This window comes from Onychostruthus taczanowskii, unplaced genomic scaffold (genome assembly GCF_017590055.1).
Source record: "Onychostruthus taczanowskii isolate IOZ18803 unplaced genomic scaffold, ASM1759005v1 scaffold11, whole genome shotgun sequence".
Lineage (NCBI taxonomy): Eukaryota > Metazoa > Chordata > Aves > Passeriformes > Passeridae > Onychostruthus > Onychostruthus taczanowskii.
Genome location: NW_024497629.1, coordinates 5,739,283 through 5,761,498, shown reverse-complemented (window position 1 = coordinate 5,761,498; position 22,216 = coordinate 5,739,283). Strand labels below are relative to the sequence as shown.

The following is a 22,216-nucleotide window of genomic DNA, read 5'->3' as shown; positions in this document are numbered from 1 at the left end:
GCTTAGGGACATGGTGGATTTGGCAGGATCAGGCCAACATCTGGACTCAATGAACTCGGAGATCTTTTCCAATCTAAATGATTTTATGTTTCCATTATTTCTTCCCATCAAATTCCAAATAGGTTTATTTTTAATAAAATCTTCAATTTTCTTATAGTTGAGAATATTTGCATGGATATGGCATTATTACTATCTTCAGCTGTTTTGCTGCTAAATGTTTAAATATTATTAAATGGCAGTTGCATTGATGAAGAAAAATATAACACCTGATATTTAATAGTCTCAGTTGTGCAAATACTGTTAGTTTTAAAAAATGGTATTATTTCTCTATGGACTTTATTCTAAAAATAAGTTTAAAAAGGTATAGTTATACTAAGATAAAGGTAAAAATAGCACACATTTGTGTTGAGGTGATAATTGCACAAAACCTCCAAAGATATTTGATAATGAAGTATGTACTGTGTTGTCTAGAAAGGCATAGATAAGACAAAAACATAACCAAACTCTTTTCAGAAAGCAGCCATATTCATTTTCCAGAAAAAAGAAATTATCCCCAATGCTGGCTGCTAAACACTGGATTTATAAGTTTTCTTAATACAAGTAACATACATAAAGAGCACCAAGTGGCAACCTATACACAAGCAAAGAAAACTCAGTGCCACACATTCCTTAGGTAGGTGAAGTATAAACAGACAAAAAGAAACCCCAACAAAACTCAAAGCCAGAAAATATCTATAAAGAAGTGAAAAGTAGAATAAGAGAAGAAAGTTGCTCAAGGTGAAAGTAACTCAAGATAAAAGAATCATTCCCTCTTTGAACAACCATTTTATTAAAATTCCTATTTAAGGAACACTTCCAGCCAAGAGCTTTTGCTGTTAACTGATATGCAGATTGCAGGACACAATTAAAACCTACAAAAAGTGATGTAAGTGAAAGGGATTTAATAAATGGGTTGTAATGACAAATATGTTTTTCAGTAATCATAAAATGTTTAAAGAGTTGGCCAACATTAGTACCTGTAGCCTCAAGGATTACAGAGCTTGGCTTGTGGTTTCTCTAAAATTAAATGTAAAAAAAGAAAAAATTACCTTAGATGAACCTAAAACATATCCAGCAGGGGGATTTTTCTATATGCCAACCCTCACACCTGAATTTACTTTGAACAGAACTCCTGTATATTTTCAGTCTATAATGTCAGAGCAGCCATCATGAAAGAATGAAAACCAGGCATCCAAAATATCTGGATTTTGATTCATATGTCATAATAAAAACAAAACAAAACACGAACCAGACAAACAAAAAAAGCACCAACAAAAACGTAGAATGGAATCCAATTAAGCAATTAGAGTAAAATTATATTTGAATTTAAGAAAGTACTGCTGCACTTTGATCCTTCTGCCTGAGTAACTAGAGTAACATGGTCTGAACATGGCATTGCCTGCACAGATGCTTTACACAAACCAGGGACACAATTCCTCTGTACACAACAAATGGAGCCTCTATCAATTTTCACAGCAGGGAGACACCTTTAGAAGACACAGGACAGGTTTGGATAGTTTGAGTGTTTCTTCCTTCAAAATAAAACCACTCTGTTTTGTTCCAAGTGGAGTTTGACTTAGTTTCTTCAAAGTCTCATAAGAGAGCCACACTATTATCTTTCTCTTGAAAGTTTTCTTGTCCTCATCATTTCTCACCAAATTCATAGTGGGAAAAGAAATAAGCCATCTTAGAACCCATTCAGTTTTGGAAATCTAATGATTTGAACATTTGAGAAGGTATCTGGTTTCAATATTTGTGAATATAATGAGTGAAAAATCTATGCTAGATCACATAAATATTAGAATCAGAAAGAGGACTTTTGGGTGAAAATTCAGAAACAGAAAAAAAAAAGTTCCTGGTCCTTTTTACCTGTAAATGACTGCTGATCATTCACTCTCCTGACTATGCCACACACAGTATTTTTATTATACACACACAAAATCCAATGCAAGTATCTGAAAGACAAGATGAAAACCATCATATTCTAGTTCTCTAGGCAACTATGGTAAAAATTTTCCTCCAAGTGATTTTATTTTCCAGTTATTTCTTGTGCCATTTGATAACAGGAGTAAGTCTTTGCATGCTAGCTTTCTTCTCTTTCTATTTTTCTTCTCGTTTTAATACATAAATGCCAAAACAGCACATCTAATCTCAGTAAGTCAAACATAAATCCTACAGAGACTGGATTTCTTAGTGCGTACTTCCTAGTGATCTGCTCTGAATGTGTCAGTATGTAGGATATAATACATTTTGCCATTCTGTATTTATGTTTTGGAGAGTAATAATTTATAAGATATGGATCAGAGCAATCTTTACAGGTATGGTTTTCTAGGAAAGGGGAAAGAAGGTAAAGAACATCTTAAAACAGTAAAAGCACAATTAATTTAATCAAAGATATTGACATTAGTGGAATTAAGACAGCTATGGCTGGCAATAGTTACCAACAGCTCAAGATTTGAGGAATTAAGAGATGAAATGTAGATCTTTCTAGGGATTTGCTGCTTTTAGTTTAAAAATTTGTCATAGTGGTCCTATTTAATATCTCATTACAAAAATCAGAAAACTTGCTGACCTATTACAAGGCCATTACAAGGCTGCTGATGGAAATAAGAGTTCCACTAGAAAAAAACAATCAAAACCCACTTTAAATAAACTGGAGGATAATGTATACTTTTAAAATGTATTTAAAATTTCAGAAAAAGATAGAAGAAAAACTTCTATGTGTGTCTGGGAAAAAGGGAAAAAAAGAAGAAACAACAGGTAACAACCTGAGAGACCACATAACCCAGGGAAATGTTCAAGAAGGTTCTGCTGAAGTATGGAGGCATATGAGTAACAGAATGGGGCAAGAAGTTTTAGAAGGATTAATTAACCATCATCTCTACAGGCTTCTGGAGTAATAAATGTCCTTTTGAGAGGCTATTATTGACTTTTATAGTAGTTATGGGGAGAATTAATTGAATATAAGGATGGAAACACGAGAAATTGAAAATAGAGGAGGTTACCAAACAAGGGGAAAAGAGCAAATTAAACTGATTTCACAAAAGCAGTTTCAGTACTCTCAGGTATCTAGAAGGAGAGGTCTCTTGGAAAGTTGATTTAAGGGATAATGGAGTGCAGGAAACATAGAAAAGAAAATACACAACAGGTTATTCTAATGGACAAGAGAGACAAAATGGAGGAGAAATCAATACACCTGCATAAGCATAGGGCAGAACTGAAGAAATATACAGAGGGAACTTTGACAAAGCACTAGTGATCAGGAAAGAGAAAATGTTATTTACTACCATAAATTTGCTAGAACACTGAAAATCTGTAAAAGTAGCTGTCAGCAGTTTACTGGCAAAAAAAAAAAAAAAGATGATGGCATTTTCAAGCAGTATCTGTTTTATAGATCTGGTTTTGTTCAATACTTTTAATTAGTGACAGGCAAAGAAGAAGAAAATACCCTTTAAAAATATGCATTAAGCTAGAAAGGAATTAACATATTCTGGAAAATAGTATCGTAATTCAAAATACTTTAATAAACTGGAGATACTATCCAGAAGACATTCCATAAATACAAATGTAAATTATTCTACTCAATGATAAAACCAAATCAATCCCACAGAGACAGATAGACTGGTAAGCACAAAGACCAAGGAAAAAATATTGAATCATTACACTGGACTATAAATAAAACATAAGGCAGGTTAGAAAGGTGCTAAACTCTGGAATTTTTCAATGATTGCTCTCACAGTCAAGTTAAGGGGTGAGGAGACTGAATATTGAACAATAAAAGGTTTTCTCCAAAACATTAGTCTAACCTGTAAGTATGCAGGAGTTACTGAAAAGTATTAATTTCAATACAACTCCTCCTTTCTTCTTAATTATTTCCATGTAATTTTTTAAATCCTTCTGATATTATTTTATTAGTGCACATACTTTCAAATTAAAGACTCGATTCATTAAAGCATATAGGGAAGAATGGATGTGTGGCATTTTTCTGCAAAACAGCCTGCCTTGAAAATTGTGTTAATACACAAGCACATTAGCCCTCTTAATGATGTAAGCACAAAAAGATTCTTAATTTTGCACTGTGCCTAATACTTTAAGAAGCACATTCCCTAGTAAATCTATTTTCAAATAATGCGTTGTACTTACACTGACTGGCAAACAAGCCTTGTGCCTCAACTTGAGCTGCTAAAACCACTGCAACTTTTCCGGGTATATTAAGAATTCTGTCATTTGCCTGAAATGACAAACCAGGAAGGACTAGGATGGATGCTGCAGAATTAAAACCACCCTTTTAATTAAAAATTAGATTTCTTGTAAGTGTAAATGAAAATTGAAAGCATGTACTGACCCTGGCAGGCTCTGCAGTAATTAATTCCAGTCACTCCTGGAAGCAATTCCTAGTATAGTAATGAAATTTGCACAATAACTTTTTATTAAGATAGTAAAATTGATGCACGGTAGTGACTTTATACCCTACTCTCACTTTCCTCTATGTATGTATGTACTGCTGACTGACCAGAGCGGATGGCGGCCGGTCCCAGACCCATCTATGCCCGTTGGTTCCCACCCTGGAGGCGCACAGGCCTGCAGAGACTCATTATCCGTTAGCCATTATCCATTATCCAGCATCCACTATCCATGGAAAGCGGAGCGCGCGGACGGGACGGCGTGGGAGCGCCCCCTGCTGCCGCATGGCCGCCACCGCACCGCCCCAGGCTTTGGAACAGCTCGGGCGAGGCAAATAGATCCACAGCCCCTCAGGGTAATCCACAGCCCCTCAGGGCGATCCACAGCCCCTCAGGGTAATCCACAGCCCCTCAGGGCAATCCACAGCCCCTCAGGGAGATCCGCAGCCCCTGTGGGCCATCCACAGCTCCTCAGGGCGATCCGCAGCCCCTCAGGGCGATCCACAACCCTCAGAGCTATCCATAGACCCTGTGAGCCACCCACAACCCCTCAGGGTGATCCACAGCCTCCCTGGGCCATCCACAGGCCCCCAGGGTGATCGCAGTTTACTGGCAGCCATCCACAACCCCTCAGGGTGATCCACAGCCCCTCAGGGCAATCCACAGCCCCTCAGGGGTAGCCGCAGCCCCGGGGGGCCATCCACAGCTCCTCAGGGCGATCCGCAGCCCCTCAGGGCGATCCACAGCCCCCCTGCCAGGCCATCCACAGCTCCTCCAAGCAATCCACAGCACCCCAGCCCCCTACCCGGGGTAACCCACAGGCCCCCATGGTGATCCACAGCCCCTCAGGGCAATCCACAGCCCCCCTGGGCAATCCATAGCCCCTCAGGGAGATCCACAGCTCATCTGGGCAATCTGCTCCCGCACAGGGAAGTTCTTTCTCAGGTTTAGGTGGAACTTCCTCTGCACCGGTTTCTGCCCATTGCCTCCTGGCCTACTGCTGGGCACCACCAAGGAGAGCCTAGTCCATCCTCTTGACATCCTCCTTTTTACACACATTGATGGGGTCTACTCTCACTTTTTTCCTCTCCAGGTGCAACAGTTCCCTGACTGTCTCCATAGCTCACCTTCCCACCTACAGAAATGCCAAGGAGCCCTCACACCAGCTGAAATCAGCCCAACAGTACCAACCTCCCTCTGCACGATCAGCCAGCATTTCTGCATGGGCTCCTGCTCCAGGGCATGACCTTCTCCTCTATTCTTGCAGTTCAAACAAAACCCACACCAATCCAGACAATATTATAATAATCACATTTCAGAACTAATACCAGTATTAGAAACCAAATCATATTGCTTTCCCTTTTTTCCCTTTTTTCCTTTCTCAGCATTTAGCTTAAAGGTAACTGTGACTGCATCCGAAATTATCAGAAGTGTCATTTCCACTCAAAGGTTGAAGAGCACATGGGGCTGCTCAGGCTTGGCACAGTGACATCCTGAGGCTGGTGAGGGTTCTCAGCAGGGCATCCCCACCTGGCATCTGCCATGTGCCACATCAGCTCTGGCACCAGTTCAATCTGTACAGAAACACTGGTTTTATTTATACTTTTTCAATAAGTATGGATTAAAATTATTTCTTTTGAATTCAAGAAGCAGCTTAGAAGCTGAGAATGAATAAATGTTTTTTTAGTCCAACTAAAAGAGAGACACAGAATGAGATTTCTAATTTTAAACTGCCAGTTACCTGCTACCAAAACCAGAGGGAAGCAGTCACATCCAAGACTTTCTTACTGCCTTTGCTGAATCCCATTTCAAAGACAAATCACAGCTTCTAGAACTAGGAACTATACAAGATACACTAGGTTTAGAGCAAAATCTAATATTTTGCATAACACTGTTTCATTTTCACTTGTAACTAACTTGCCATTACACTTAGAGATGTTAGAAGTCACATCTAAAATAAATACATCCTTGAAAAGGCACCATCCCATTTCAAATTGTAAATAACTATTTAAATAGGAAATGTAAAAACATTTTAAAACTTTGTTGAAAAACTTAATTTTTTTAAAAACTGAAAATGCAGACATGCAAACACCCACCACATGCATGTACACAAGGACTTGCAAATGAGCTTGCTTAACGAAGAACTCAGAACTGGCTGCTTATTACAGAAAAAAAAAAAAGGTTAGATGCATCCAGATTACAACTGTAACAAAATCAAAAGATTAAACACATTGACTTAATCAAAGCTTTCTGTTTGGTGACTGAAAGCCATCTATGGGCAGGAAGAATGCCTGGGTGACTTCAGCTGCATTAAGAAGAATCCTACACCCCAGGTTCCTCTTATCTCATGACTTAAGATGATGTGAGTTCTCTGGAGGATGGCAGAAGGTAGATAAAACCCAGCAATTATTCCTAATTTCATTGTAAACAAACAGAAATAAGAAATTTTCTAAAAAATATTGTTACTAAAAAATACTGTTTCTAAAAAAGATTGTCTTTCAATCTTCATTATTAATTTATCCAGTCTGTAATACAGCACTAAAACATGTTTGGAAACTGAATTTTGGTTTGTTTTCCTCTGAGCCAATTACCACTTTAGTTGCAAATTATTCAACTGATTTACTAATAAAAACAGCAAACAGAAAAGCCTGAGAGATTAGGTAAAAAAATACATAGTGATTGAAGATTATCAAGGTTGATGGAAAATAATGGAAATTTACTGAAGTAAAAAAAAAGTTCAAAGAACAGAGTTCACAGACTAAAAAGAAATTGAAAGACCTAAATCAATACACATTTCAAAAGTCAAAAAAATCTTTTCCATAATAAAAAAGCCTTTAAATTGTAAAAAGAATGATATTCTTTTGTATAGACTAGATTTTTTTTGGAACACTAACATTAGAAAAAAAAATTATACAATATAGACTATATATGTATTGGTATCAGATAAAAGTTGGAATTTTATACATTTACATTTTGTATCAAATACACCAAGTTTTTAATACTACCATCCAAATGACTTAGCAAAAAAAGAAACTTTATTAAAAAATATATTCAGGAAATGGTAACTTTCACTGACAATGGTAGAACAGACATTTGGTGTCTGTCTCACCTTTCAGATCTTCCAAATGAGAAATACAGAATCACAGAGTATTGGGAGTTGGAAGGGACCCATGAGGACCATCGAGTCCAGCTCTGAAGTGAATGTCCCATGTGGGGATGGATCAAACACCCAGCCTGGGCATGATCAGCACCCTGCTCCCACCAGTTATTTGAAGTCTGAAAAAGTCCCATTACAGCAGGGCCTATCCCACTCCCATTTTGGATACATTTTGTTTGGAAACAAAAAAACAAAAGGTACTTTTGGAAATAATAAGTTTCCAAACAAAAGGTACTTATTACTTTCTTCTAATCAGTTCTTGAACTATCAGCTTGTTCCAGGTCAGTGTTTGTCCAAACACTGTCAACAACCAAAAGGGCTAAAGCAAAGTGTTGCCTAAACCACCAAAATTATCACCTTACTATCAATTAATATTTCAGTAACCTAAAGAATCAGTGCAAAATGACCAAGACTGTTGTTTAATGTTTCAAATCAAATATGCAAATAAGATCCTTATTTTCCTCTAAGTTCAAAATTCTGTAAGAAATAATTCCTACATTTTAATACATTTAATTAGAAAACTGAACAAGCTGTAATAAACTTCTTAAAATGCACCTGATAATTAAAATTCTTGAAAACATGCTATAGTCAACATATTCTAGGCAGGAGGACAGCTCCAATATAGAAATTAAGAGAGCGTCTGGCACCTGATTTGGCTTTGGAACAGGCTGCAGTTAAGGCAAATATCCACTAAGTGGCATTAGCAACCCAAACACCTAATTTTGACAAAAAATAATCAAAATACAGAACACTTTACCTCCCACAAACAAATCGATGGAAAACATTTCCTTTGAACAATTAATTTTATTCAATTTTGTCATAACCTTTGCCATAATTCCAAACAGCATTAGCAATTTCCTTTACAGATCAAGACATTTGCAAATATTTAGCAGGATGGTCAGATTAAAAATAAAACCATCATGACAAACATATTAAACAAAGCAACCAAAATATGGGAGCAATGTGAGTTCAAATTAAGACACATAAAACTACAGCAAGATATTTTAAAAGTAGCTGGGGTTTCAGAAGTGCTGTATATCAACAAGCCTGTTGTGAAGTGCAAAAGTACAAAAGTCACACCAAATGTTTACTTTACCTAAACATTTTAAAAAAAAGATAATTCTAATCATTTAGATATACTGATGCTACCTGATTCTAGGGAGTATAAAAGATTATGAGAACTGGGAAGGTAAGAAAACTACTACTAATTATTTAAGGATTTGTTTTAAAATTATTAATTAAGGGTTAGTAACTGTAAATATAGGGTTCTGAAAATTATTTACTGGAAAAATGCCTTTAGGAACAATATAAATACCAGAGAAAATACCAGAGAAAAGCATGCTCATTTTGAAATAGTTTTCCCCTATTCCTATTGTTTGTCCCTGGTCTTTTATCACTGTCAGTTTTTTCATACATAAACAGCTCATGAATATAAAGGGGGTGGAAAAATCAGCACTACTGTATACAAGATTACAGAAAAATTAAATGAGCAAGTACTTCCGTCTCTCTGCCTCATCAAAGCATATATTTTAAGCTTGTGAAATATCCTATATATGCACTCAAAATTCTCAGCATACTTCAATGCTACAAGGAGTAAGACATTCCTTTTCCTTTTTTTTAAAGTGATTTGTTTCTCCTTGCTGGACACAGAGGAATTGCATTAGGACATAGTCCTTTTTCCCTACATCCGCCTACGACAAACATTTGCTGCAAGTCAGCGACTCCAAAACCAAATTGTTTACAATTAACTCAAAGAGCCATTAAAAAATTGTTTCTTTGTTCCAGTTGGAAAGAGAGAGAGCCAGATGTGTGGCTTGTTGATCTTGCTCTTTGCTGACCTCTGAGTGTAGGAAGAACTGCAGCTGAGGAAGGAAGTCAGCAAGTTGTGTTAATGAAGGTGACCATTGCAAAAAAAGGGCTTGCAGTTTTTTCATTAAAAAAATATATTTGAAAGACTTTTTATTAAAAAAGAGATAATACAAGGCCTTCTTTTTTCCTGTGGGTGAAAAATTAGAGCCTTTGTTTCAAAATAAGTATCTTGAGTTTGTATCTTTTGCTACTTTTGAAAAATGTTATCCTTAATTTCAAAAACATTAAGTTTCACTGAGGTGCCTGTAAATTAGCAGACACCTCATCATTAACACCTGCTGGAAAACCATAATTCTTTGAGGATGTAAAACTCAGGAAAAGCCTTTTAATTTTAGGCTCTGAGTCACAGTCTAGCACTACCGACCAAAATCTGGCATAAAGCTGAATTCCAGATTGAGAGTGTGCCCAGTTCTTGGGAAAACACATCTGGTCAACAATACAAGGCAATCCCGACAATTACCACAGTACTTTTCTTCACAGCTCTCCCTGAAACACATTTATGCATTATATCTGTAAAATACCTGGCAATGTATTAACTAGAAGTCTGTGTTAAAAACTCCATTACGCGGTACTCCTCATAACCGTACAGAACGTGCCTGTACAAGATACTCTGTGAGATAAAGACAGGCTCAAAAACGAAACAGCAACAGGTGTGAAACGTTATCAACTTGTTTATAAACTTCTAATTACTTTCTAAAAAAATGTTTGAAATGCATTCTGAAATTCTATGACCACAGTTCTCCTCATTTTATCAAGATATCTGAGATGTTAGTAAGTTATCATGGCCTAAGGTAAACTAAGGACACATTTGTGTGTGAAGTACAAATTCACTCCCGAGATTCGGCTTTAGATATTAATTCTGGCACTCAGCATCAATCCTTAAGCAGTAAGTGAAGCCTACTTCAGACATCCAACTTAATTGTCTGGATTAGGCTAAATGTTTGATCTTGCTCTCCCTGCATTGCTAACTTCATCTTAAACACTTCACACTACTTTTGGTGGAAAATGATGCCTAATTCTTATCAAGCAGTTACTATTTTAAGAACATACTTACCATGTAAAGACCTGAATATAATCACAGTTCATCTTCCAAATGTCTATTATGGTATTATTTAATTAAGAAACTTTCCAATGTATTCTTAGAAAACAGGAAATTGAAAACGAGAAAGAGTTTACTCCCTTCCCACCCCATATTCTCCTGCTCCCAAGGACATTAAAAAAAACAACAGTAATAGATCACCATACACATGTATACACAAAACACTTCTGAAAACACTTATACTATTATTTAATCTGATAGGAACATTCAAACTCTGGAGAACTAAAACAATAATTCATGTCACATTTTTCAAAAGTTGTAAAGGATACTGTCCATTTTAAAAACAGCCCTTAAGATTAAATTTTCCTCTTTGCACTGACAGAAATGAAAACCTTATCATGTACAGTTCCCAGCACAGCTCAAACAGCTCACACTTAAGAGGACCAAAAATTGCTTCTGCTGCATTAGTATTTAGAATTTAGTATTGGCTTTTCACTTTTATATTAATATTTGTTTTTTCAGAACTTTTCCTTTTACACACACACAAAAAAATCTTCATATGTTTCTGCAGCTTGTATTTAGTTAGTCTGAAAAAAATTAATCTTTGAGATCAGTAAAGTCATATTTGAGGGCTTCATTTGAAAAAAAAGTCTTAACTGTAAAAGGTCTAACAGCCAACAGTTAGGACTTCAAAAATATATCAGGTAAAAAAAAAATACTAACTAATTTTCTTACCAGGTGTAACTCCTACCAGTTTATTACTTTCTACTAATGAACTTAATAAAAACAGTCAACCACACTATAGTAGTATTAAGTTTATACGGAATAAATATTCAATAGTCCATAATTTAACAAATCTTTATTTCCTCATTTCACTCCCTTTTTTTCTCCCCATTTCCTGTTTCTTCTGTCACATCAAGAGTATTCATCTCCACTCCTACCATTTTTCTTTTTATTTTTCCTTTTCATTCTACTTGTCCTGTCTCTAAGATCTCACTTCAAATCATCTCAGCCCCAGCCACCGGAGTGGATAAATCCATGCTGAACACTCAGTTTTGAGATTTTCTCCTCTCTGGCTCAGGATGGTCCTGGGCCATTAATCTTAGTTGAAATGCTATTATAAAATTTAACAGGTATGTCATGTACATAATTCCTACTTCAACTCCCATATGACTGTAACAAAATAGGAGACTGGAAGCTCTTTTAATGGAGAAAGTAAAACCAAAAAATAAAATATGCAAAATAGCTTTGCTGGTTGTATATACAGTCCTTACAAGTTCACATCAGTAGTTTAAAACACAGAGAGTAATTTTCTACCCTGCAGAAATTGTCAAAGCTCTGATTGGAGTCTTTCATCCTAAGTCTCTCCTGCCACCCCTCCCATCCACTTCCTCCCTTGGACCTGGGTTTGTTGACCCATCCAATGAAACGAAACAGGAATATTGCTGTCTTTCAGTTGTGCTGGTTCCACATCTTTTGTGACCTTAAAGTGATGAATCTCTACGCCTTCCACCTCTGCAGGTGGCTTTCTTTCTTTTGAACAAACTTCCACATGATCAGCAAACACCTTTATTTTGACAGACTGCCCTGACTCCACCTGGGTGCTGTGAACCGGCTTTGACAAAAACCCAGTCAGGCTGCTGCTGTGTTTGGCTTGGTTTTGCCTGCAACAAGTGGAAGTTTTTGTGGTCTTTTGCCCACAGCACCACTTGCTGGATGCCTCTCACAGCAAGCTGAATTAATGACAGCATTCACTGTTACTAAAATAGGGTTAACTTAGAGAATCCTTTCCATACTCAATGGTTTCCATCTCTCCGAGAAACGACTGGATCAAAGCTACCATCTAGCACAGCCTTACTACCAACAGTACACTTAAGATACTACGGCCTTTCAGATTTTAGGTGTTACATGCTGCAAGAGCTTCAGGTCAAATGTCCTACCTGCTTCACGCTTTCCAGGAGTCCAGGAAGGGCTGGCAAACAGAACTGTTTGGGTCACAACCAGAACCAATGTCCGTGACTCTCAGCCCCAGAGCCCCAGCACTGTGCTGACCACAATTCGGCTGCATGTGAAGTGTGACAGAGATGTCCCTTCTGGTCCCTATAATCTTTGTAGAAAACACAAGAAGCCAGACTGGCACAACCTCCAGTATTTCACTGAGTAATTTGTTTCCAGCGACAAATTTTAATTATGTCTACAGATCAAAACCTTCTAGTTCATCTCTATCACCCTCTGCTTCCCCCTCAGCTATTGAAGTTTGATGCCGTTCACAAACATTTTCTTGGAGCAGAGAGAAATAAGTTTAAAGCCAATAAAACAATTTGTTCCTGCAGGTACTGGCACTGATTCCCTTGTGTTGATACCAGTACTTGTGTGAATCTGCAGTGAGCTGATGCAGAGCTCTAAACTGACAGAAGAGTAATCCTCTGGGAAGCCTTTGCAATCCCACAGATTTTCAGCAGCAAATTCCCTAAACCACCATATCCTGCTGAGTGAAGGTGTTGATGCAAGAGAAGAGACAGACAGCACTCAGCTAACCCCTCTAGATGGCAATGAGGTAATAGAACAACCATACAACTGATCACAAAATAAACTCCTGGACATATATTGACCATACAGAGTGGCTGGTGTGGTTTCTCTCAGGGAACATAGACATTTAGGACAAATTAACTATTAGCACTTAAAATCTCAAGTAACATTGGACTCATTGAACAAACACATAAACACTGCATGAAGAAAAGTCCGGCATACTGCAGTCTTTAGCCTTCTCACAATTCACATATAAAAGGAAGAGGGTACTTAACACAAACACAGTTATGTCTTACCTAGAAATAAAGTGGTTCCAATTCACATTCAAAAATCCAAAGAGGTGATGCTAAACATTCAATGTCCGTCTGTCATGAAAAACATTCAAGATTACACTTGGGGTGGCTTTGCTCTTCCCTATCTCAATTTTGCAATAAAACTTTCTAGTTTAAAAAAGAAATTTCCATGATAAATGGAAGTTAATCTATTGAAAGTGAGATCTGTAACATCCAAAAATTTTTGTATTCATACCATTAAAAAATGCAGCTGGGTTGAAACGATCAGGTATTCAAACTAAATCTTATCCCATATAATTCTGCTGAATAGATTCAGCAGGTAAGTTGTATTTTATAACAAGCTGTTGCCAAGACTGGTACAGCCAAATAATAATGTGCACTGATAATGGTATACATTATATTAAGAATTAAAAGATATAATAACAAAATCATGGAAATGGAATACATTTCCAAAACATTTAGCAATTTAGTATAAAGGCTGTATTTATTTAAAATAATATTTATATTGAAAAAGGCCAGTTAAAACAGTTCTAAGTTCAGAAATTAATTTTCCAATCTTTTGAAACTACTGAAATAAAGAATGTAATTTAAATGCCCAATAGCGATCATTTCATTTTCCAAGTGTTGGGGCAGGGGATGTCACTAGAAAAACAAGGGGACCAGGTCCTTCATAAGGTTCTATACAGACAGCTATTTTAATGATACTTTTTCAACTCTCTAAATAAAATAAGTTAAGAGAGATGCAAGCTTGCTCCCAGAATAAAGGTGAAAGTAACAAGGAAAATAAAGCCACTACAGAAAAGCTTGGAAGTGAACTTCAATTTCAACCATAACCTTAATAATGGTAATATAGCTCCACACTTTTCCCAAATATTCAGCTGCGCTATCCTCATAGCCTCAGAGGTCAAGCCACTGAGTTCATAAATCAGCTTAATTCAGCTTCATTAGGCTTTGACTTTGAAAAACACATGCGTGTGTTTCTGCAGCTATATTTATAAATATGTGACTGAAAACTGGGTTCAATCTAATTATGGACTTTTATTCATTCAACTTCAAAACAGTAACCTTGATTGCTGCCTAAAGAGGAATTATCTCTTAAAACTGGTGTGGTGCAGTGCAGATTGGGGTTTTTTTCCTAAAAATAAGTTCCTTACTGCAAATTGTAACAATTCATTATAAAAGCAGATTAAATTATATCAATATGCAACACTAATTTCCCAAGTAGAACACCCACACAGGGAACTAATTAGGAATAGCTCCTCTATGTAAACAAATCTTTGAACCAATTAGTAGCTGGTCAAGTCAGGGAACTCCCTCTCTCTAGCAGAAAAACATTTTTTTTTAGCATAGATTTATTTTGCTGCTGGCTGCAAATTCTCTCCAGTTCTGTATCAATGCATGATATTTGCAACTTATATTTCAGACACTTTGATGGGAACTCAGTCAAGATTTGGAAAAAAATAATGGTAGTAGAAGACCCACAAAAATCACAGAACCAGGACTTCAAAGGGGATGTGAACAAATCCTGCTCTCTGCCTAAGCCAATTCTGTCCCAAGGGTTTAGACAGACCAGAACAATAACAGTGAAACGACTCAAAACAAACAGTGGAGTAAATAAAAAAAGTACATGGGAAGAAGAATTCTCAATTGTTGTTCTATAAAAAGAAAAGCAAACAAATAAAAACCTCAAGGCGAGAATATTATGCCCAGATAGTATTCTGAAAGTGTCAGTGAGGTACAACAGTGAAACTGCATAAAGGATGGTATTCAATGAGGGCTGAGCATTCATTCATTTATCATTGATGACATTCAAATCTGCTCCACAACTGTTCTGTGCAAGTCTGAAAGGACCAGAGTTGACTCTTACCTTGTTGAAGACGATCCAGAGCCTTCCCAATACTTAAACAGAGGCTGCAATCTGTGGATTTTAAAATTTATTTAAAAGGATCGTTATTAATGAAACTGTTTTAATTAACAAGTAAAAATCTGAAAAGTTACTTAAATGCCTTCAATAGAGAATAACTTCCCTTTTTTTTCAAAAGCAAAGAACACTCTTCAAGGTGTCTTCTACTGTGCATTACTCCCAGAGCCAAAGGTCAATTAATCTGACACTAGCGCACACCAGGGTAGTGGAGGACTGTTGCACAAACACCTCAGGACGGGGAAAGGACTGGCAGCACTGCACAGAACCCAGACAACCACCCATTCCCACAGAGCAGTGATGGAGTACGAGACAACCCCTGACCCTCCAGTGCTACAGGGCTGCAAAAATCAGCCCTAAATAATATCAGCTCATTGTTTAGTGCAGCATTTACTGCTTGAAGATGTGAGAAAACACGTCCCCTTCCCTCCTGACCCAACAACAACAAAAATCACAGGTCGGAAAGACTCTGGAATTCCAGAACTAATTACATTTATATAGAAAAACTAAATTTTGGAAAGAAAACCCCAGCAACTATCAAGGAGAACCTCCTGTTCAGCTGAATTATGAAACTACAAAACCTTTGCAACTTATACAGAATAGCTATCCCTAAGCACAACTCAAGTAGCAGCTAGGGCTGAACTAGATTTTTAATCAAATACAACATTCTGGAAGTCTGCTTTTTAATATTTTCAAAAATTATCTCAGACATCTAAATTTTGTTCAGTATAAAACAAAATGAAATACAAAATCAAATGGGATATAAAAACTATGTCAGTGTAATTTGCAGGGTTAATGTGATTAGCAGGTATGAAATGAGCATTAAAAAAGACTACAAACAGATGCCAGAAATCATTTATTGTCTGTGAGCAATAACTGCATGGAATGGGCTGCAAGGCAAGTTCACTGAGGTATCACCTCTGGATTGAGAGAGATGCTATTGAGTGAGAAAGCCAATGCCATGGGTGGGAAGGAGGATAAACTACTCTGAAAAGTTTACTTTCCAGTTTGGTTTCTTTAAAATATTCCTTTAAAAGTGGAGATAAACATCCCAAGACTGGTATCAGAGTTTTCCATAGGAAAGCTGAGGGAAGGAAGAGGAACAACACTCTAATGACTTCATAAAATAGCTAAGTATCAGGACACTTTCTTACAACACTGTGACTTAACCACAGGGTAAAGAAATGTATTTATGAGCAACCACTCTTGTTCTTGGGAGAATTTGCAAGTCAGAAAGAAAGGATTGTGATCATTTCTTAAACACCAGACTGCCAAAAATGGACTGAATTAAATAAGGCACTCTGAAACTTTAGTAAAATGCTGCTCTAAGGGAAGGATATTAGCAATGAGGCAAACCATCATATATTAACACAAAAGAGAAAATTCTCTTTTACTATTTTGGGAAGCTACAGCAAGTCAATTTATCTCTAGTTAAAATGCATTTATACAATGAAACACGGGAGTCAGTTCAGTTCCCTTAGCATAGTAGTCTGGGGGACCTGCTGGGAGTAAAGCTTATTATCCTCCCAGGGATTTGAGCAGTCGTAGTTCACAACCAATTTGACTTAAGGAAAAACACAGCTGCTATTTTGAAAGTTTCCTGCTGTGTAAGAAATAATTAAGGCTGTACGATCAGTATTCAACAAAGCATAAATAGCAGAGATGCTAAATTAATTCTATTTGGAAATAAGGAGTTAAGTGAAGCTACATTACAGAATGGACTACATAATGTTCAAAGGCAAAAGAGGAGAGTTAAATGAGAGGAAGTGTGCATCAGAGGCCAAACTCTCTATCCTAACTATGCAACCACAACATTACTTCATGTTTTAGAAGTCCTCTACTCAAGAAGTAGAAAGTACAAGTTCCAAAATGAAGCAATGAGTTTTATTCTGATTTAAAATACAAAACCAAAAAAAGGGGCAGCAACTGAACACACTTATCAATGTAAAAACTGAAAAAAGCACAGACTCATTAAAACCTCTACTACCAACCTGGTACTATCTAAATCTTACGCAGAAAAACGCGAGAGATGGCAATGGCAATATCGGTAATTCAGGGCAGTTCATCCTTAGAGCATCCTGACCTGAGCTTTGATTCTCTCCCCACACAACCCTCAAAGAACAAACTGCACCAGGAATTCCCAGCTTGGTGCCATTCCAAGAACAAACTGCACCAGGAATTCCCAGCCCAGGAATGGCACTGTCTGTGCGGGGACTGGGAGGTCAGTTTCTGGTCGCTGGACCACAGCCAGGTGGAGGAACACGTGACAAGGTTACCAAGAAGCCTATGCCATCCCACAGCTATTCCTCATGTCCTGTAGAAGCAAGGTGGTGAGACAGATGGCTGTGCTCCACGGACTACAGTCAACCCGTGAGTTGTCTGTCGGACCAGACACTGTTAAGTCATTAGGATGCTAATAGCTTTAACACTGCTTAAAGAAAAAAAAACACCCCCACACAAAACTTCACACCCTACAGTTTTTTGCTAAATATAAGGTTAGACTTGCACCTCCTAGACAGGAGGTGAACAGACAATTAGAAGAGGGCTCAGACATCTGCTGAAGACAGGGATTCTCGAGGGAAAAGCTAAGGATCATGACAACTTAGGTTTGTACTAGCACTGCTCCTTTAGTTAACAGAAAGCAAAGCTTAGGTCAGGGATAAGTTTTACTCTACTGCCAGTATACACATCCTCCAATTGAGGACATTGTAGATGCCATCTGCTTAATACTCAGGGTATTAATTTTGATTTAAAATGCCAGGCCATAATTCTTCAAATATATATACATATATGTATGTATATATATTTAAACAAGTGCTTTCAAAATGGCTGATTATACTTGTGTATTCTCTGGGGCTTGTCTTATAAAAGAAATATGAAACTCAGTTATTCCATGATTTTAAGTTGCTCTGGCTCATTTTTCCAGCTTCCCAGGCAGCTTCTCATTTCCAAGCTTGAAAGAATTTTTCTTCTACCTTCCTAAGCACACATTGACAATACTGCTACTGCCTCCCCAAAGAAGCTGCTGAATCCCAGCTTCCTGGAAAGCAGGATCTGTGGTCACATATATGTCAAAAAATAAAACAGACCACAGCACACAGCCACGTTCTGGGCTTGGAACCAGCAAACACGTTACAGCTTGTAGTTGGACAACTAAAATCCTATTCCTCCATACAGCCCAGCCAGATCCAAACAGACTTTTGGAAACAGTCCATCATCTCTCCCAACCCCAGAACTATGCTGGGGCATTATCTAAAGAGTGTTAGTTGGCATAGAACAAAACTGTGTCATGAGCAGGACTAAAAATGTAACAGTAGAGTTGCATGCCATACCCACTCCTTATTTAGTTCCTGCTATGAACATGCATCACAAATACAGTACTCAATTGCTTCTGGAGAACATAGTTTTTAGAAATTAATTCCATAACCAGCCAAATGCGTTTCAGAATTTCCAGATCACCCTTGCCTAGGTGGCTGCTGCTTTCAAATCAGGGGAACAGAACCACATAATCATGTAACATCTGAGCATTTGTGTTTCCACAAGTATCATATGCAGCACATGTGAAAATTTGCACTCTCTAGGTTTTGGAGATTTTTTAATGTGTTCAGATGGACAGAACATGAGCATCTGATTTCTTAATTTCTGCAAGCCTGGACTGCTGCCAGTACAACATTAGGTCTGATTGTCAGCTGGTATAAAATGGGCATAGCTCTATCAACTGCATTCCAATGCACAGCTGAGATTCCTCTTCTCCAAACTTCACCCACATATGACTGATGGCCAAGGAAGAAATTCATCTTACAAGATCAGCATTTTAGGAACAAATCTGTGGGTTTATTTCAACAATTCACAAAGTTATGTATGTCTTCACAAATTTGGTTTTTTTCATCTAAGTCAGAACTCCCAAATTAATTACTTTAAAAAAAAATCATGTAAACCTGAATTGAAAACATTTACCCTTATTTTGCATGAAAAGGAACACAAGCAAGAAGTTGTTGTAAAGACAAGAGAGGCACAAAACTTTCCAAAGGAAAACACAACTACTGTGGTGCAAATATGGATGTAAATACTGTACTTGGCAAGAATTACTGTGTGTAAAACTTTGTATAGATGTGATTATGCAGTGTCATAGGGGACTGAAAAATCATTGTGACAATACAAAAACATACAACCCTTCCACAACCGCTGACCCACAGATCATCATCTTCAGTGCCAACTCCTCACCTTGGAGTCTTAAGTGCAATGGCACTGTGTATTGGGTTTCCATGGCAAGGTTTTGGTAGTGGGAAGGGCAGTGAAGGGGAACAGGATGGATGGTACAACTTGCCACTGGCCAAGGCCAACCCCATCAGTGATGGTGGCAGCACATCTGGGATAACTGAGTTAAGAAGCGGGAGAATCTGCTGCAGAAGAGCAGCTGAAAAGAAAGTGAGAGCATGAGCACAACAGCCCTGCAGATCCCAGGGTCAGTGCAGAAGGAGGGCAGGAGGTGCTTCAGGCGCTGAAGCAGAGATTGTCCTGCAAGCCCCTGGTGCAGCCCATGGCAAGGCAGCTGTGCCCCTAGAGCCCATGAAGGAGCATGGGGGAGCAGAGGTCCACCTACAGCCCATGGAGGAGCCCACACTGGAGCTGGGGGTGCCTGAAGGAGGCTGTGACCCTGTGGGAAGCCCTCCCTGGAACAAGCTCCTGGCAGGACCTGCGGCCTATGGAGAGAGGAGCCCACACTGGAGGAGGTTTGCTGGCAGCACTTGTGACCCCATGGGGGACCCATGCTGGAACAGCCTGTTCCTGAGGGACTGCAGCCCTTGGGAGGGTTTACACTGGAGCACTTCAGGAAAAACTACAGGCCACAGGAAGAACTCACATGAGAAAAATTTATGAAAAACTGTCTCCTGTGGGAGGGGCCCCATGCTAGAAAAGAGAAAGAATGTCAGGAGGAAGGAGTGGAAGAGGTGGGCTGAACTGACTGCAACCTCTGTTCTCCTTCTTCTCTCATTTTTGAGGGAAAGAAGTAGAAAAATTGACAGTGAAGTTAAGCACAGGAAGAAGAGTGGGGTGGGAAGAAGGTGTTTTAAGATTTGGTTTTATTTCTCATTATCCTCCTCTGATATGATTGGGAATAAGTTAAACTAATTCCCCAGGTGGAGTCTGTTTTGCCCATGACAGTCACTGGTGAGGGATCTCTCTCTGCCCTTATCTCAAGCCACAAGCTTTCATAATGTTTTCTGTTCTCTGCCAGTTGAGGAGGACAGTGACAGAGCAGCTTTGGTGGGCACCTGCCATCCAAGCATGGTCAACCCATGTCAATACTGACAAAACTGCTTATTACTCTGTAAAATCGTGAGCACCCATTTGTAACTGTTGCAATACCAGCTGCCAATCTGGTCCAGTGAGTTCACCTAACAATCTCCCTAATAACCATCTGCTCCAACCTAATAGCCCCAGATGAACTCCCACACTCTGATTTACCTGTGAATACTTTAACTCTAGTGCCTTGAACTACAGGTACAATTTCAGTCTTCCAAAGAGATGAAAAGATGACAAATATATCTCAACAATGACATCAACACTCAACTAAAGACCATCGCCCCAATAAACCATAAAACTGTCAGATCTTTCAAGAAAAACAACCAGAAGTCTACAACACAATAAAAACCCACCCACATATGTGAAGTAACAAATTTATTAAATCCCAGTGATGATAACACTGCAGGCATGAGACAGACATCTGTTTTTCACAGATCTTGGCCTACATCCTAGTTCTGATGTTAAAAAAAAACCCAAAAACCAACAGCTAGAGAAAAAAACAAATTACTTTAGATCCATAACTAGTATGGTCCTTTTGCTCTCTCCCCGGGATACCTACAGTGGTACTAGAAAAGGGTCATGCTAAGAAATGTAGGAAATGACTGTTCATTACTGAGATCTTAATTTTCTCCAGCTCCCTTTGGACTCCTTGACAAAATGCTTCACTTCATATGAAAGTACATGTTTGGATAGAAGATTTCCATTTTTCATAGTTGTCAAAGAAAAAAGTCTGGTTTGCACAGACATTTTGCTGTGACTTTTAAGACTTCTTGTTTTGGACTGAGCAAGAAGAGAGACAGCTGATTTGTATGCCCCCATGTCAAATCACAGCATCAGTAAATAAAGGGAACAGCAAGGCTGACTAAACCCAAGCTAATCAATACTGTGAATCACCGACTCAGAGATGGCTTTGAACACACACACACACACACACAGGACTTTAGCTGGCAGCATGGTTGGGAATTGACCATCCTGGTGCTTGCTGTGCACTATCATGCAGAATCAGGAGCCCATCAAACACCACCTAGTAACCCATGCCAAAAACTGGGTGGAACTCATTTAGAACTGCTAATTGCCTTCACTCTGGAGAGAAACTGCGACCTTCATCAGTGGGAGGGCTGTGCTTTTTGTCAGAATATGTCAAAGGAAGGCAGGCAACCCTTGCTTTATTGTAAAAGAGAGTCACTGAGAAACTGCAGAGTAAGAGAGCTCAAGGACTTTGTGAAAAAGCACAGAGTTGTCCAGATTTGATCTCTGAGCAAATCTTCAGAGAATAACTCAATTAGTCTGTTTTCTGGAAAAACTGGAGATGAAGCTTTTTAACAGCGCAAAATTAGGCAATGAATTCAGGCATGCCTACCTACAGTCACTGGCAGAAGATGGGAGAATACCACATACAGTCATTCCTTAACAACCAGCAGGAAAGTGTCTGCAGGTTTGGAGGACAGCCCAATCCCTAAGAACTGAAGTTATCTTCTTCCAAACTCATTTATATCCCTTCCCTTCAGAATCTCTCATCCATGCAGAAAGCAAAAAAAAAAAAGAAAGAAAAAGAAAAAAGAAGTTATTATAGGAATTACATGTCTGATTGCAATGTCAGTTGAAGGAAATACTACCACATACTTTGTTAGTAACATCACATTAAACACAGAAAGCAGA

General features: G+C 38.3%; 1 protein-coding gene across 8 annotated transcripts in view; it reads right to left on the bottom strand.

Moving 5' to 3' along the window:
* The window catches only part of CYRIA (CYFIP related Rac1 interactor A), a 55,964-nt gene that overhangs the window by 24,808 nt on the left and 8,940 nt on the right, over positions 1 to 22,216 (bottom strand). For 4 of the 8 annotated variants that reach the window (XR_005953896.1, XM_041421237.1, XM_041421218.1 and 1 more), the window contains exons 2-3: positions 15,197 to 15,247; positions 13,333 to 13,401 (exon numbers count right to left, since the gene is read on the bottom strand). The gene's annotated coding sequence lies outside the window, so the exon portion shown is untranslated. Of the gene's footprint in view, positions 1 to 1,908; positions 1,995 to 4,182; positions 4,271 to 12,447; positions 12,615 to 13,332; positions 13,402 to 15,196; positions 15,248 to 21,917; positions 22,049 to 22,216 lie in introns of those variants that run through there. The other 4 variants (XM_041421255.1, XM_041421246.1, XM_041421265.1 and 1 more) reach the window with 4 other exon arrangements.